Source organism: Schistocerca nitens, chromosome 10 (assembly GCF_023898315.1).
Source record: "Schistocerca nitens isolate TAMUIC-IGC-003100 chromosome 10, iqSchNite1.1, whole genome shotgun sequence".
Taxonomy (NCBI): Eukaryota; Metazoa; Arthropoda; class Insecta; order Orthoptera; family Acrididae; genus Schistocerca; species Schistocerca nitens.
In genome coordinates, this window is record NC_064623.1 from 53,405,500 (window position 1) to 53,420,574 (window position 15,075).

At 45.1% G+C, this 15,075-nt stretch overlaps 1 pseudogene; it reads left to right on the top strand.

Annotated features, from left to right (window-relative positions):
• The first annotated feature begins 14,417 nt into the window (after window positions 1–14,417).
• On the top strand, window positions 14,418–14,535 carry LOC126210991 (5S ribosomal RNA; annotated as a pseudogene).
• Window positions 14,536–15,075: the final 540 nt, after the last annotated feature.

The window sequence follows — 15,075 nt, forward strand, 5'->3', positions numbered from 1 at the left end:
TGTCGGTTAAATTTCGCGACTGTAGCACGTCATCTTCGTGGTGTAGCAATTTTAATGGCCAGTAGTGTAGCTTGCCTGCCTAATATCGTGTAGGGCCTACGCGAGCACGCAGAAGTGTCGCCACACAACGTGGCAGGGACTCGAATAATGACACCATGAATCCTGCTGCAGGCTCTCCATACATGCGTAACAATACGACGGGGTAGAGATTTCTTCTGAACAGCATGTTGGATGGCATCCCAGATATGCTCAATAATGTTCATGTCTGGGGAGTTTGGTGGCCAGCGGAAGTGTGTAAACCCATAAGGGTGTCCCTGCTGTCACTCTGTAGCAATTCTGGACGTGTGGGGTGTCGCATTACCCAAGTCCTTCGGAATGCATAATGGACACGAATGGATGCAGGTGTTGAGACAGGGTGCTTACGCACGTGTCACCTGTCAGAGTCGTATCTAGACGTATCAGGAGTCCCATATCACTCCAACTGCACACGCCTCACACCATTACAGAGCCTCCAACAGCTTGAACAGTCCCCTGCTGATATGCAGGGTCCATGGATTCATGAGGTTGTCTCCAGACCTATACTCGTCCATCACCTCGATACAATTTGAAACGAGACTCGTCCGACCAGGAAATACGTTTCCATTCATCAACAATCCAATGTTGGTGTTGACGGGCTCAGGCGAGGCGTAAAGGTTTGTGTCGTGCAGTCATCAAGGGTACACGAGTGGCTCTTCGGCTCCGAAAGGCCATGTTTCGTTGAATGGTTCAAGCGCTGATACTTGTTGATGGCCCAGCATTGAAATCTGCAGCAATTCGCGGAAGGATTGCATTTCTGTCACGTTGAACGATTCTCTTCAGTCGTCGTTGGTCCCGTTCTTGCAGGATCTTTTTCCGGCCGCAGCGATGCCAGAGATATGAGGTGTTACCGGTTTCCTGATATTCACGGTACACTCGTGAAATGGTCGTACGGGAAAATCCCCACTTCGGAGGTGCTGTGTCCCATCGCTCGTGCGGCGACTATAACACCACGTTTAAACTGACTTAAATCTTGATAACCTGCCAGTGTAGCAGCAGTAACCGATCTAACAACTGCATATCTAACAACTGCATCAGACATTTGTTGTCTAGGCGTTGCCAACTGCAACGCCGTATTCTGCCTGTTTACATATCTCTGTATTTGAATACACATGCCTATATCAGTTTCTTTGGCGCTTTTGTGTATAATCAAAATATGAAATGAAATCCAACATATAACAGAAATGTGTGTAAATGTGTATGTATATGTATGGGCTTGTGTGTGAGTGTGTGTGTGTGTGTGTGTGTGTGTACCTCATCTCCTCCTCCTAAATTAATGGACCCATTTCAACCAAACTAGGTATACATATACCTTACTATCAGACAAATGTCGCTGTAGGGTTAAGAGGAGGGGGGGGGGGTGTAAAAGAAGCGTAGCATTCGACGCTTTAATTCCCAGACTTTATTCATCCAGTATTTGTTAATAAGAGCAGTTTGTGACATGCATCAAACTTTACATATAATTTCAAACACTTATGAAATTATTTCTCTCTGGTAACCCCTCCAAAATTATGAAAGGGAAAATGTTTATCCCTAACAACTTTTCCGCTGTTGATGCACTAAAAGTACAGCATGAGGCACGACGTTATAACTTACTTCTTTACTACTAATTGTATTCTCGACGTACTTTACAAACAATATACACATATAACATTCACTTTAGGTGCAAAGTTATATTACTGAACGACTCATGTTTCAGCAGATATGATGTTGTGGCGTAACAAGCTCGCTACGCCACACTGAGAAGGAAGCCGAAAGGCACGCGTACACACACGCCGACTGGCGTCAAGTCTGGAACAGGATACGTTATGACTGCTATAAAGAAAATACGTAGCTTTGGAATATACTTAACTTTTAATGCTTCCTTTGGTACATCTCTCTTGACTATACAAATGAGACTCGTAAGATACATGCACTGATACAATTGGCGCCTTGCTAAATCGTAGCCATTAACTTAGCTGAAGGCTATTCTAACTGTCTCTCGGCAAATGAGAGCAAAGGCTTCGTCAGTATAGTCGCTAGCAACGTCGTCGTAAAACTGGGGCGAGTTCTCGTACGTCTCTCGAGACCTGCCGTGTGGTGGCGCTCGGTCTGCGATCACACAGTGGCGACACGCGGGTCCGACATGTACTAATGGACCGCGGCCGATTTAAGCTACCACCTAGCAAGTGTGGTGTCTGGCAGTGACACCACATATGACGTCATAAACACTGAAATGCGTGAAAACTGTCACATCGTACATGACGTTTAAATTTGTTACTGTTTTGGCCTAACTCTACTCGGAACACATTTCGCAGACAATATCAGCACATCTCGCTTTATGTACCTACACAAATATATAATTTTACAAAACATACACTACTGGCCATTAAAATTGCTACACCACAAAGATGACGTGCTACAGACGCGAAATTTAACCGACAGGAAGAAGATGCTGTGATATGGAAATGATTAGCTTTTCAGAGCATTCACACAAGGTTGGTGCCGGTGGCGACACCTACAACGTGCTGACATGAGGAAAGTTTCCGACCGATTTCTCATACACAAACAGCAGTTGACCGGCGTTGCCTCGTGAAACGTTGCTGTGATGCCTCGTGTAAGGAGGAGAAATGCATACCATGACGTTTCCGACTTTGATAAAGGTCGGATTGTAGCCTATCGCGACATTTGGGTACTTCTTCTTAGCTTCTTCTGCGACAATGTTTTTACCGCGATGAAATACTTTCAAATGAGCCTTGCTAAAGATTTAACTTGCGACCTCGCACTCAAGAGGTCTCTTGTACGCTTCTTAGACAAAAATTTTCGCACTTCTTTGAAGACCGGGATTTTGTAAGGAACAACATAGTGATTTTGAATTAATTACTCTTTTTGGTGATTTCAGTTTCATTCCCCTATAAAGATTTTCATTGTACATCCTCTTAGAGAAGATATGGAGAGAGGAGAAACTGCCAACAGATTGGAAACGAGGTATTATCGTGAAAATACTCAAAAAAGGAGATGTTACTAACTGCAACAAGTGGCGGGGCATTACCCCAATGTCAGTACCGAGTAAGGTACTTTCGAGGATCATTTTAAACCGCATTAAGGATTCTGTGGAAGCGCAACTGAGGAGAGAGCAGGCGGGTTTTGGAAAAAATCGAAGCTGTGTGGATCTCAGCAATACTCTCAGAATTATTCTGGAACAAAGTGCGGAATGGCAACACACCCTCTACCTTACCTTCATTGACTTTGAAAAGTCTTTCGACTCCGTCAACCGAAGAGTCATGTGGGATACTCTTGCGAAATATGGCATTCCAACAAAGATTATTAACATCATCAAGGAAATGTTTGAAGACTATGAATGCCAAGCATTACATAATGGAGAACTAACAGAGCCTTTCCAAGTTAATTCAGGACTACGACAAGGGTGTATTCTTTCGCCAACACTATTTCTTCTGGTGTTGGACCACTTGATGAAGAGAGTGATAGGGGGACAGAAGAGAGGTGTACAATGGAAGATGTGGGATAGACTCGAAGATCTAGATTTCGCAGACGACATCTGCTTAATGGCACAACGATATCGAGACATCGAAGAGAAACTGGCCAGGTTACACAGAGAGGCGGAAGTAGCAGGCCTCAAGATAAATGGTCGCAAAACCAAAGAAATGCGTATAAATTCGATCATCACGAATAGGCTGGCCATTAATGGAGAGGACGTAGAATAGGTTGTAATGTTATGTGAGCCTCACTGCCCCCTTTTTTAAACTAATTTGTGTCTGATTTTATTTTGAGAGGCTCAGTAATGTATGTAAATACCGTAAATATAAATGTGATTCAAAAAGTACTTGAAGTGAAGTGAAGCGCAGCTGGACAGCAACAAACTCTTTAGCGCGAAATCCCCGCAACTATAGTAGTTGTGAATCTTTGAGTATGGACTCTAAAATAAAAGACAAATGATTTATTAAAAAAGAAGACAACTGTTAATCTGTATGTTGTGGAAAGAGGACGTGTTTCTAGGCCGTCGCTCAGAACGTATTGTTACATTTAATCAAAATTGATATTTTAGTGATAAAACTGAGTAAAGTATGTGTAAGAGTTGCCAAACATTTATGTATACAAATTTTCTGGAAGTGAAGAATAGAAATATCTTGTTTTTGGAAAAGGAGGTGAACTTCATTGCCGTCGCCGTCTATCAATCGACAGAATTGTAAGTGTACAAAGTTCACTAAAATACAAGAAAAGAAATGCAGTATCTATAGTTTTCATTCAATAAGTAACAACGTCTCATAATTTCTTAATTACAGTAATTGGATTATGTTCTTGTACAATAGTACGGTGCCGAACTACACTGATCAGTTTTGATGTAGCAGGACGTGTAGTTTGAAGGAAATTTGTGTGCCAATCAATCTCCTTTTCTCACGAAAAGCAGATTGCTGTTTGATCTTATTTACTTACAACAGTGGTCCCTTAGGTATGAAAAGCTACGAAAACGCAATACGGCCAAGTAACTAACAGAGTCGTATTTTAAACCTTAAAGAACAATAACTTCCTCCAAATTGTAATACGTCACCAACTGGTGCAGAAGCTGATCATTCAAGGAGGCAGCAACCAAAATTCAGGTGCCAGTTATGACTTAAAGTAAAAATCTCAATCAAAAATCAATCTCTCTCTCTCTCTCTACCTCTCTCTCTCTCCAGACACATATATAAATATTCATATTATTAAAAAAATCAGTTTATAAGGTCCAATCTTTCCTCTGTCTCGGAAATACAGGGTGAGTCACCTAACGTTACCGCTGGATATATTTCGTAAACCACATCAAATACTGACGAACCAATTCCACAGACCGAACGTGAGGAGAGGGGCTAGTGTAATTGGTTAATACAAACCATAAAAAAATGCACAGAAGTATGTTTTTTAACACAAACCTACGTTTTTTTAAATGGAACCCCGTTAGTTTTGTTAGCACATCTGAACATATAAACAAATACGTAATCAGTGCCGTTTGTTGCATTGTAAAATGTTAATTACATCCGGAGATATTGTAACCTAAAGTTGACACTTGAGTACCACTCCTCCGCTGTTCGATCGTGTGTATCGGAGAACACCGAATTACGTAGGGATCCAAAGGGAACGGTGATGGACCTTAGGTACAGAAGAGACTGGAACAGCACATTACGTCCACATGCTAACACCTTTTTATTGGTCTTTTTCACTGACGCACATGTACATTACCATGAGGGGTGAAATACACGTGGTTACCGTTTTCAATTACGGAGTGGAATAGAGTGTGTCCCGACATGTCAGGCCAATAGATGTTCAATGTGGTGGCCATCATTTGCTGCACACAATTTCAATCCCTGGCGTAATGAATGTCGTACACGCCGCAGTACATCTGGTGTAATGTCGCCACAGGCTGCAACAATACGTTGTTTCATAATAAAAAAAAATGGTTCAAATGGCTCTGAGCACTATGGGACTTAACATCTGTGGTCATCAGTCCCCTAGAACTTAGAACTACTTAAACCTAACTAACCTAAGGCCATCACACACATCCATGCCCGAGGCAGGATTCGAACCTGCGACCGTAGCAGTCGCGTGGTTCCGGACTGAGCGCCTAGAACCGCTAGACCACCGCGGCCGGCGTTGTTTCATATCCTCTGGGGTTGTAGGCATATCACGGTACACATTCTCCTTTAACGACCCCACAGAAAGAAGTCCAGAGGTGTAAGATCAGGAGAACGGGCTGGCCAATTTATGCGTCCTCCACGTCCTATGAAACGCCCGTCGAACATCCTGTCAAGGGTCAGCCTAGTGTTAATTGCGGAATTTGCAGGTGCACCATCCTGCTGATACCACATACGTCGACGCGTTTCCAGTGGGACATTTCCGAGCAACGTTGGCAGATAATTCTGTAGAAACGCGATGTATGTTGCAGCTGTTTGTTACAACACGCAACTGAACGTCGGAGGTTTCAAGCGTCAACTTTAGGTTACAATATCTCCGGATGTAATTAACATTTTACAATGCAACAAACGGCACTGATTACGTATTTGTTTATATGTTCAGATGTGCTAACAAAACTAACGTGGTTCCGTTTAAAAAAAACGTAGGTTTGTGATAAAAAAAAATACTTCCGTGCATTTTTGTATGGTTTGTATTAAACAATTACATTAGCCCCTCTCCTCACGTTCGGTCTGTGGAATCGGTTCGTCAGTATTTGATGTGGTTTACGAAATATATCCAGCGGTAACGTCAGGTGACTCACCCTGTATAGTGACGACTACAGGAGGCGCTAAGGAGGACGTCCGTAGTCGCATGCGCAAAGCAAATGGTGTTTCTGTACAACTGTACCCTGTCTGGTGAAATAGGAACATCTCAAAGAAGACCAAACTCTAGCTTTTCAATAGCAATGTGAAAGATGTTCTGTTGTATGGTTGCGAACCTTGGAAGGTGACTAACCACATCATTAAAACCAGCTCCAAGTTTTTATCAATCGCTGTCTCCGGCGTATTTTAAATGTGAGATGGCCAGATATAATGACAAATGAAGATCTTCGGAGGGAGACAATTCAACAGCCAATCAATATACAAATCAAAGAAATAAAATGGAACTGGATTGGGCATACATTGAGGAAACCAGATGGAGCTATTGAAAGGATGGCTTTGGATTGCAACCCTCAAGGAGTTAGAAAACGTGGTCGTCCCAAACAGACGTGGAGAAGGACGATCGAGAGAGAAGCTGCAGAGGATGCAAAAACCTGGAGTGAAGTTGCTAGAAATCGTTCAAAATGGCTCTGGCACTATGGGACTTAACATCTGAGGTCATCAGTCCCCTAGAACGTAGAACTACTTAAACCTAACTAACCTAAGGACATCACACACATCCACGCCCGAGGCAGGATTCGAACCTGCGACGGTAGCGGTCGCGCGGTTCCAGACTGAAGCGCCTAGAAACGCTCGACTACAACGGCCGGCTGCTAGAAATCGTACCAGGTGGAGGAATTTCGTCATGGCCCTATGTTCCAGAGGGAACGACAGGAACTAAGCAAGAAAGCTTGCTAAAGATTGAACTTGCGACCGTGCAATCAAGAGGTTTCTTGTACGTTTGTTACACAAAAATCTTCGCACTTCTTCGAAGACCGACATTTTGTAAGGAACAACATAGCGATTTTGAATTAATTACTGTTTTTGGTGATTTCAGTTTCATTCCCCTATTATTCTACACTACTAGCCATTAAAATTGCTACACCAAGAAGAAATGCAGATGATAAACGGGTATTCATTGGACAAATATATTATACTAGAACTGACATGTGATTACATTTTCACGCAGTTTGGGTGCATACATCCTGACAAATCAGTACCCAGAACAACCACCTCTGGCCGTAATAACGGCCTTGATACGCCTGGGCATTGAGTCAAACAGAGCTTGGATAGCGTGTACAGGTACAGCTGCCCATGCAGCTTCCACACGATACCACAGTTCATCAAGAGTAGTGACTGGCGTATTGTGACGAGCCAGTTGCTCGGCCACCAGTGACCAGACGTTTTCAATTGGTAAGAGATCTGGAGAATGTGCTGCCCAGGGCAGCAGTCAAACATTATCTGTATCCAGAAAGGCACGTACAGGACCTGCAATATGCGGTCGTGCTGAAATGTAAAGTCTCGCAGGAATCGAATGAAGGGTAGAGCGACGGGTCGTAACACATCTGAAATGTAACGTCTACTGTTCAAAGTACCGACAATGCGAACAAGAGGTGACCGAGACGTGTAACCAATGGCACCCCATACCATCACGCCGGGTGATACGCCAGTATGGCGATGACGCTTGCAATGTGCGTTCACCGCGATGTCGCCAAACACCGATGCGACCATCATGATGCTGTAACCTGGCGGGGGTTCGAGTGCTCCCTCCGGCATGGGTGTGTGTGTTTGTCCATAGGATAATTTAGGTTAAGTAGTGTGTAAGCTTAGGGACTGATGACCTTAGCAGTTAAGTCCCATAAGATTGCACACACATTTTGACATTTTTTTTTTCATGCTGTAAACAGAACCTGGATTCATCCAAAAAAAGACATTTTGCCATTCGTGCACCCAGGTTCGTCGTTCAGTACACCATCGCAGGCGCTCCTGTCAAGGGTAACCGCAGCCGTGGTCTCCGAGCTGATAGTCCATGCTGCTCCAAACGCCGTCGAACTGTTCGTGCAGATGGTTGTTGTCTTGCAAACGTCGCCATCTATTGACTCAGGGATGGAGACGTGGCTGCACGATCCGTTACAGCCATGCGGATAAAATGCCTGTCATCTTTACTGCTAGTGATACGAGGCCGTTGGGAACCAGCACGGCGTTGCGTATTACCTTCCTGAACCCACCGATTCCATATTCTGCTAACAGTCATTGGATCTCGACCAACGCGAGCAGCATTGTCGCGATACGATAAACCGCAATCGCGATAGGCTACAATCCGATCTTTATCAAAGTCGAAAACGTGATGGTACGAGTTTCTCCTCCTTGCACGAGGCATCACAACAACGTTTCACCAGGCAACGCCGGTCAACTGCTGTTTGTGTACGAGAAATCGGTTATAAACTTTCCTCATGTCCGTACGTTGTAGGTGTCGCCACCGGCGCCAACCTTGTGTGAATGCTCTGGAAAGCTAATCATTTGCATATCACAGCATCTTCTTCCTGTCGGTTAAATTTCGCGTCTGTAGCACATCTTCGTGGTGTAGCAATTTTAATGGCCGGTAGTGTAATTCATCCTGCAACTCGCTTTGTAGATATGTTTTATATCAGTTGTATATGGATATTTTCAGATCGTTTAAACGGTAATCATCCAGCTACTTTACGTTATGAAATTCTCTATCTTAAGATTACAAGTCCTTCCTTGTATTCGCAAACGAAATGATTACCCACCAGGGGCGGCCGTGCTCCACTGCCGTCCCCCCCCCCCCCCCCCCCCTGTAACCATCTCTGCGAGTGCCTCTGTCAGTAATCGCTCTCCTCAGTACTTCTGAAAGAGCTGTGCTCGTAACGCCGTTAACGTTGCAATCGGCGGGACGCGTGACTGTAAACTGGCGGAAGTGAGCAGAGCGGGCGTCTGTTGAAAGCTGCGTGACGGCTACAGAGCAGCGAGTAGCTACGAAGCTGCCGTGAGTGTGCGAGTCAGTGAAAAAAATGGTTCAAATGGCTCTGAGCACTATGGGACTTAACATCTGAGGTCATCAGTCCCCTAGAACTTGGAACTACTTAAACGTAACCAACCTAAGGACATCACACACATCCACGCCCGATGCAGGATTCGAACCTGCGACCGTAGCAGTCGCGCGGTTCCGGACTGTAGCGCCTAGAGCCGCTTGGCCACCGCGGCCGGCGAGTCAGTGAAGGCCGGCGTTTCGTTTCGCAACGAGCCCGCACGGCCACCAGCTGAACACAACACGTGTGGCCGCCGTCCACTCGCCGAATAGTCGAAGCATTACGATGGAGCGGTTGCGAAAACAACGTATAGGAAATTAAATTTTAAACAGAATTTCTCTTTCATGAAACTCGATCCAAGATGGCGACTACGGCAAACAATTTTTGTTTCCCCTTTATTGGATTTCGATTCCCCCAGAAGGGGGCGGGCTGGCAGCAGCTGAGTACATTGCTCTTCAGCCTACAGAATTTTTAAAACATAAGAAGTTAAGAAACAACAATAAAAGCAGGCGATAAAAAGGTGACGTAAATTGTAAAACGGCGGAAAATTGTGGAAAGTTAAAACATAAAACAAAAAGGCGGGCGATGATGATAAAACACACAGGAAGCAGACTGGGAAAATAGTAGACAGACAATTAAAACAAAACGGTGACAGTCTGGTTTCTGATCGCAAGAGATATAAAAAACACACCAAGCGACAGTATCACGTCCGTTCGCAACACTTCGGAAAAGACGCACAACACTTAACAATCACTGGAAACACTGCACTAAAAAGTAAGCATGAAGATGACACACCACAGGCAAAGACAGATGGAGGGGGAAGAAAAGGGCGGGGGGGGGAGAGGAAAAACGAAAGGGAGGGGGAACCGACGGAGGGAGACGACTCAGAAGGGGGAAGCTGGGCAGGCGCGAGAGGGAATGGGGAAAGGCAGAGGAAGGAAACGCAAAAGGACTCAGGGGAGAGAAGGGAGGCAGAGAAATGGTAGGAGGGGAAAAAACAGGATGGAAGGGGGGAAGAGGGAGACTGGGAAAAGGACAAAGGAAAGGAGGGGAGGTGAGGATCAGAATGGATAGGAGGGATAAATGGAGGGAGAGAGGGCATCATCCGAGAGGGGGAGTTGATGGAAGCCACCTCAGGAAAGGAGATGAAGGGTGGAGAGGTGGAGGGTAGGGGGGACACAATAGTGGAGGCGTCGCAGAGGGCGGGGATGGGAGAGGAGAAGAGCAACCACGGGGTGAGGGGGATCAAGGCAGCGGGAGGTGTAGAGGATGCAGATATGTTCGAGGAATAGGAGCAGATGGGGGAAAGGAATCAGGTCGTAGAGGTTCCGCTTGGGGGATGGGAGGCGTATACGGAAGGCGAGGTGGAGTGCATGGTGCTCTAGGATCTGGAGGGACTTATTGAATTTGGGGGGGGGGGGGGATATCCAGGCAGGACTGGCATAACAGAGGATGGGATGGATTAAGGATTTCTAGGTGTCCAGGATGGTAGAGGGGTTCAACCACAATATCTGGCCAAAGAGGAGTTTTGAGGAGTCGGAGGCGGTTGTTGGCTTTGGATTGGATGGAGGGGAGATGAGGAATCCAGGTGAGGTGACGGTCAATGGTGAGGCCAAGGTAGGTGAGGGTGGGGGAGAGGTGGACAGGACAGGCACAGATGGTAAGGGAGGAATCAAGGAGCCGGAAGAAGCGAGTGGTACGACCTATGATGATTGCTCGGTCAAAAAAATACGCAAGGTTGCAGAAAACGATTTTCCTTAAATAAGTGGTAAACTATAGCTCCGGTCGAAAAATGTCGAATGAGAAAGTTGTACGGCTTAAAAGGATCTACTGATTGTCTTTTATTATAAGTATTGATTGCTTGTTGTAGTTTCGAGATATATCGAAAAAGCCGTTAAAGTAGGGTTCTCTGTAACTCGTCAACGTTGTGCCGTCTACGGCTCTATGGGTTTAGGTCGGCACTAGCCGCCTACGTAGGTCACACTTCCTCCCGGCGGTGAGGCGCCCTCTCGTGGAGTCGCGGGACGTTAGCCGTGTCGCTGGTGTCTTAACACTGCCCAGTTGCAGGTGCGACCTGTACGTTGTTGTCTGTCCGTCACTTCCTCCTCGCGCCGCCGCCAGCCCTCTTGCTCCCCGCTAATCTCCTGCGACCCCACGAGAAGTCGCCTCATCGCCGAGAGGAACCATGACCAAGCTAGGCGGCTAGTGCCATCCTAAACCCATAGTGCCGTACACGGCACACTATTTAGTGTATCCCGCGTTAAGTAAGAAAATTGACCAGGTCCCAGTAAGACTCGCGCACTGAGAGTTCTGTACAAACTTCTACATCTTCATCTACATAGACACTCCGCAAGCCACCGTAAGGTGCGTGGTGGAGGGTACCCTGTACCACTACTTGTCATTTCCTCTCCTGTTCCACTCGCAAATAGAGCGAGGGAAAAGAACTGTCTGAACGCCCTAATTTTTCATAATTTAACTTCGTGGTAAAATGAATTGCTACTTCGTAAAACAACAACAAAAAATTAACTTGACCTATGACTTCGACATAGATAAGACAGGTACTTCATTTAAAACTCTCTTTTGATTTTTTGCCTAGATGCATACATTTTAATATTTTTTACCTGTTTAATACAAACAATCTGCGAAAAAAATAGACTATAGACGAATATGTTTATTTCGTGGCTGGTGTAAGGAGAGAAATGGTTAGGTACAGAATGAGTTGGCTGTCGGAGGTCTCCTTTCCTTCGATTCTCAGAGAACGCCAGACAAAGTAGGAGAAAACTGTTATAACTCGCGATGAGGAGATTTTCTGGAAACACCTTCAGAGTGAGAAGGTTGAACAACAGTGGCAGTGGGGTAACTTCTGACTAACAAACTAGTCACTTAGGGAACATCTTGAGCACACACGCCTACGGCGAAATATTGCGCGTCGTTCGGACGTGATAGTAGCAGATTCGCCCAGTATTGTTAATTCGCGAAGAAATCACTATGCGCTGCATTGCTAAACACACTAATAGTTTTATGAAGCTCTAGGGATCCAGCATCGAATAAAAGTTCGTAGACGATATTTACCTTCTTATTCATACGAGAAATTTTGTTATTCTTGATAATTGCGATTACAAGTTGCCCTCTGCACTTCAAATTACGGCTGTATGCAAAGTTATCTGACCCCAAGAAACACAATGTCCAATCGGAATTCCTTATCTCAAACAACTGCAAAAAAAAAAAAAAAACTAGATGCTCTTTTTTCGCAGTAAAGAGCGTTCTCGTCACTCCAAAGTATCATTGTTGGTACTCGCAGCCGGAATATTACAGTAATATTACATTAGGTAGTGACATTAAAATTGTATGCACGCGCTATATATGTTAGCGCAAGGGAAATAGAACGGTTTCGAATACTGTATCTCGAGAACTAAAGGGGCGGGGGAGAAAACAAGCATTATAAAGGTTATATACCAGTCATACTATGTCCCGATCCTGACACATGCATCAGAAACCTGTGTTATGAAAGGAAGAGAGAAAAGCAAAGTACAAGCTAGTGAGATGAAGTCCTTTAGAAACAGTATTGGAGTGACAAAGATACACAGGTTAAGAAATGAGAGGATCAGAGAGTTAATAAAGGTCGAACCATTACAGGAGGAGATAGAGAAATCAAGGCTGAGATGGTATGGACACGTTAAGAGAATGGAGAAGAAGAGGATACACGAGATGAAACTGGAAGGAAAGAGACCAAGAGGAAAACCGAGAGACAGATGGCTGAAAGGAGTAGAGGAATGCGTCCAGAAGAAAGGAGAAGACTGGACCAAGGTGAAGATGGAGAGATAGTGGCAAGACAGAGGACGATGGCCTGTGTTCCATACAGACTCGGCCAGAGGCTGGAAACTTCCAAGCTGATGATGATGACTGTTTCTCGAGAAGAACGTTGACTTCCCTCCAGGGATTCCCACATGAGTTATTGAAGCATCTCAGAAACACTCATGTGTTGTTCAAAGCTACCAGTAACAAATCTAGCACTTCGCCTCTGAATTGCGTCGATGTCTACCTTCAATACGACCTGGTACAGATCTCAAACACTCGACCAGTACTCAAGAATAGGGCGGAGAAGCGTCCTATATGCGGTCTCCTTTACAAGTAAATCACTCTTTCCTAAAATTCTCCCGATAAACCGAACACTACGGTGACAGGTTCGAATCCTGCCTAGGGCATGGATATGTGTAATGTTCTTAGGTTAGTTAGGTTTAAGTAGTTCTAAGTTCTAGGGAATTGATGACCTCAGATGTTAAGTCCCATAGTGCTCAGAGCCATTTGAACCATTTGATAAACCGAAGCTGACCATTCACCTTCCTACCACAGTTCTCACATCTTCGTTCCACCTCATATCGCTTTCCAACGTTACGCCCAGATATTTCAGCGACTTGACTGTGTCAAGCAGGACACTAGTAATACTGTATACCAACATTACAGGTTTGATCTTCCTACTCATCCGCATTAACTTACATTTTCCCACATTAAGAGTTAACTGCCATTCATCAGACCAACTGGAAATTCTGTCTAAGTCGTCTTGTGTCTTCCTACAGTCACTCAACGTTGACACCGTATACCACGGCATCATCAGCAAACTACTGCAGTTTGCTACCCGCCCTGTCCACCAAATCATTTATGTATATACAGAACAACAGCGGTCGTATTGCACATCCTCGGGCACTCCTGATGAGACCCTTCCCTCTGATGAACACTCAACGTTGAGGACAACATACTGGGTTCTATTATTTAAGATGTCTTCCAGCCACTTACATATCTGCGAACTTATTCCATATGCTCGTACCTTCGTTAACAGCCTGCAATGGAACATAGTGTCAAATGCTTTCCGGAAATCTAGAAATATTGAATCTGCCTGTTGTCCTTCAACTGTAGTTCGCAGTACATCACGTGAAAAAAGGGCAAGCTGAGTTTCGCACAAGCGATGCTTTCTAAAACCATGCTGATTCGTGGACATAAGATGCTTAGTCTCAACAAAGTGTATTATATTCGGACTGGGAATGTGTTCGAGGATTCTGCAGCAAACAAAAGTTAGGTATATTGGTCTGCAATTTTGCGGGTCCGTTCTTTTACCTTTGTTATATACCGGAGTCACCTCCACATTTTTTCAGTCGCTTGAGACTTTGTGGCCATCGGCAATGCTACAGTGGTAACACCGGTTCCCGTCAGATCACCGAAGTTCAGCGCTGTCGGGCTGGGTTAGCACTTGGATGGGTGACCATCCAGTCTGCCGAGCGCTGTTGGCAAGCGGGTGCACTCAGCCCTTGTGAGGCAAACTGAGGAGCTACTTGATTGAGAAGTACCGGCTCCGGTCTCGTAAACTGACATATGGCCGGGCGAGTGGTGTGCTGACCACATGCCCCTCCATATCCACATACAGAGACGTCTGTGGGCCAAGGATGAGACGGCGGCCGGTCGATACCGTTGGGCCCTCATGGCCCGTTCTGACGGAGAGAGTTTTGGGACTTTGTGCTGGGCGAGAGATTCACGATAAATACAATCTAGGTAAGGGGCCAATGCCGTAGAATACTCTTTGTAAAATCGAACTGCCGCTCCATCCGGACATGGTGTTTCATTTGTTTACAACGCATGTATACTTATTTCCATGTCATCATACGGGAGTCTGTCCGATGGTCAAACGACGGTATGTTTGCACCGCTCTCCTGCGTCAACGGTTTCTTCAACGTGAAATTTAAAACTTCGGCTTAATTTTTTTTTATTTCGGATAACCCACGTGGAGGGTACGATGAATCAACTTTGGCTACTCTTCATTGTATTAGATTTCT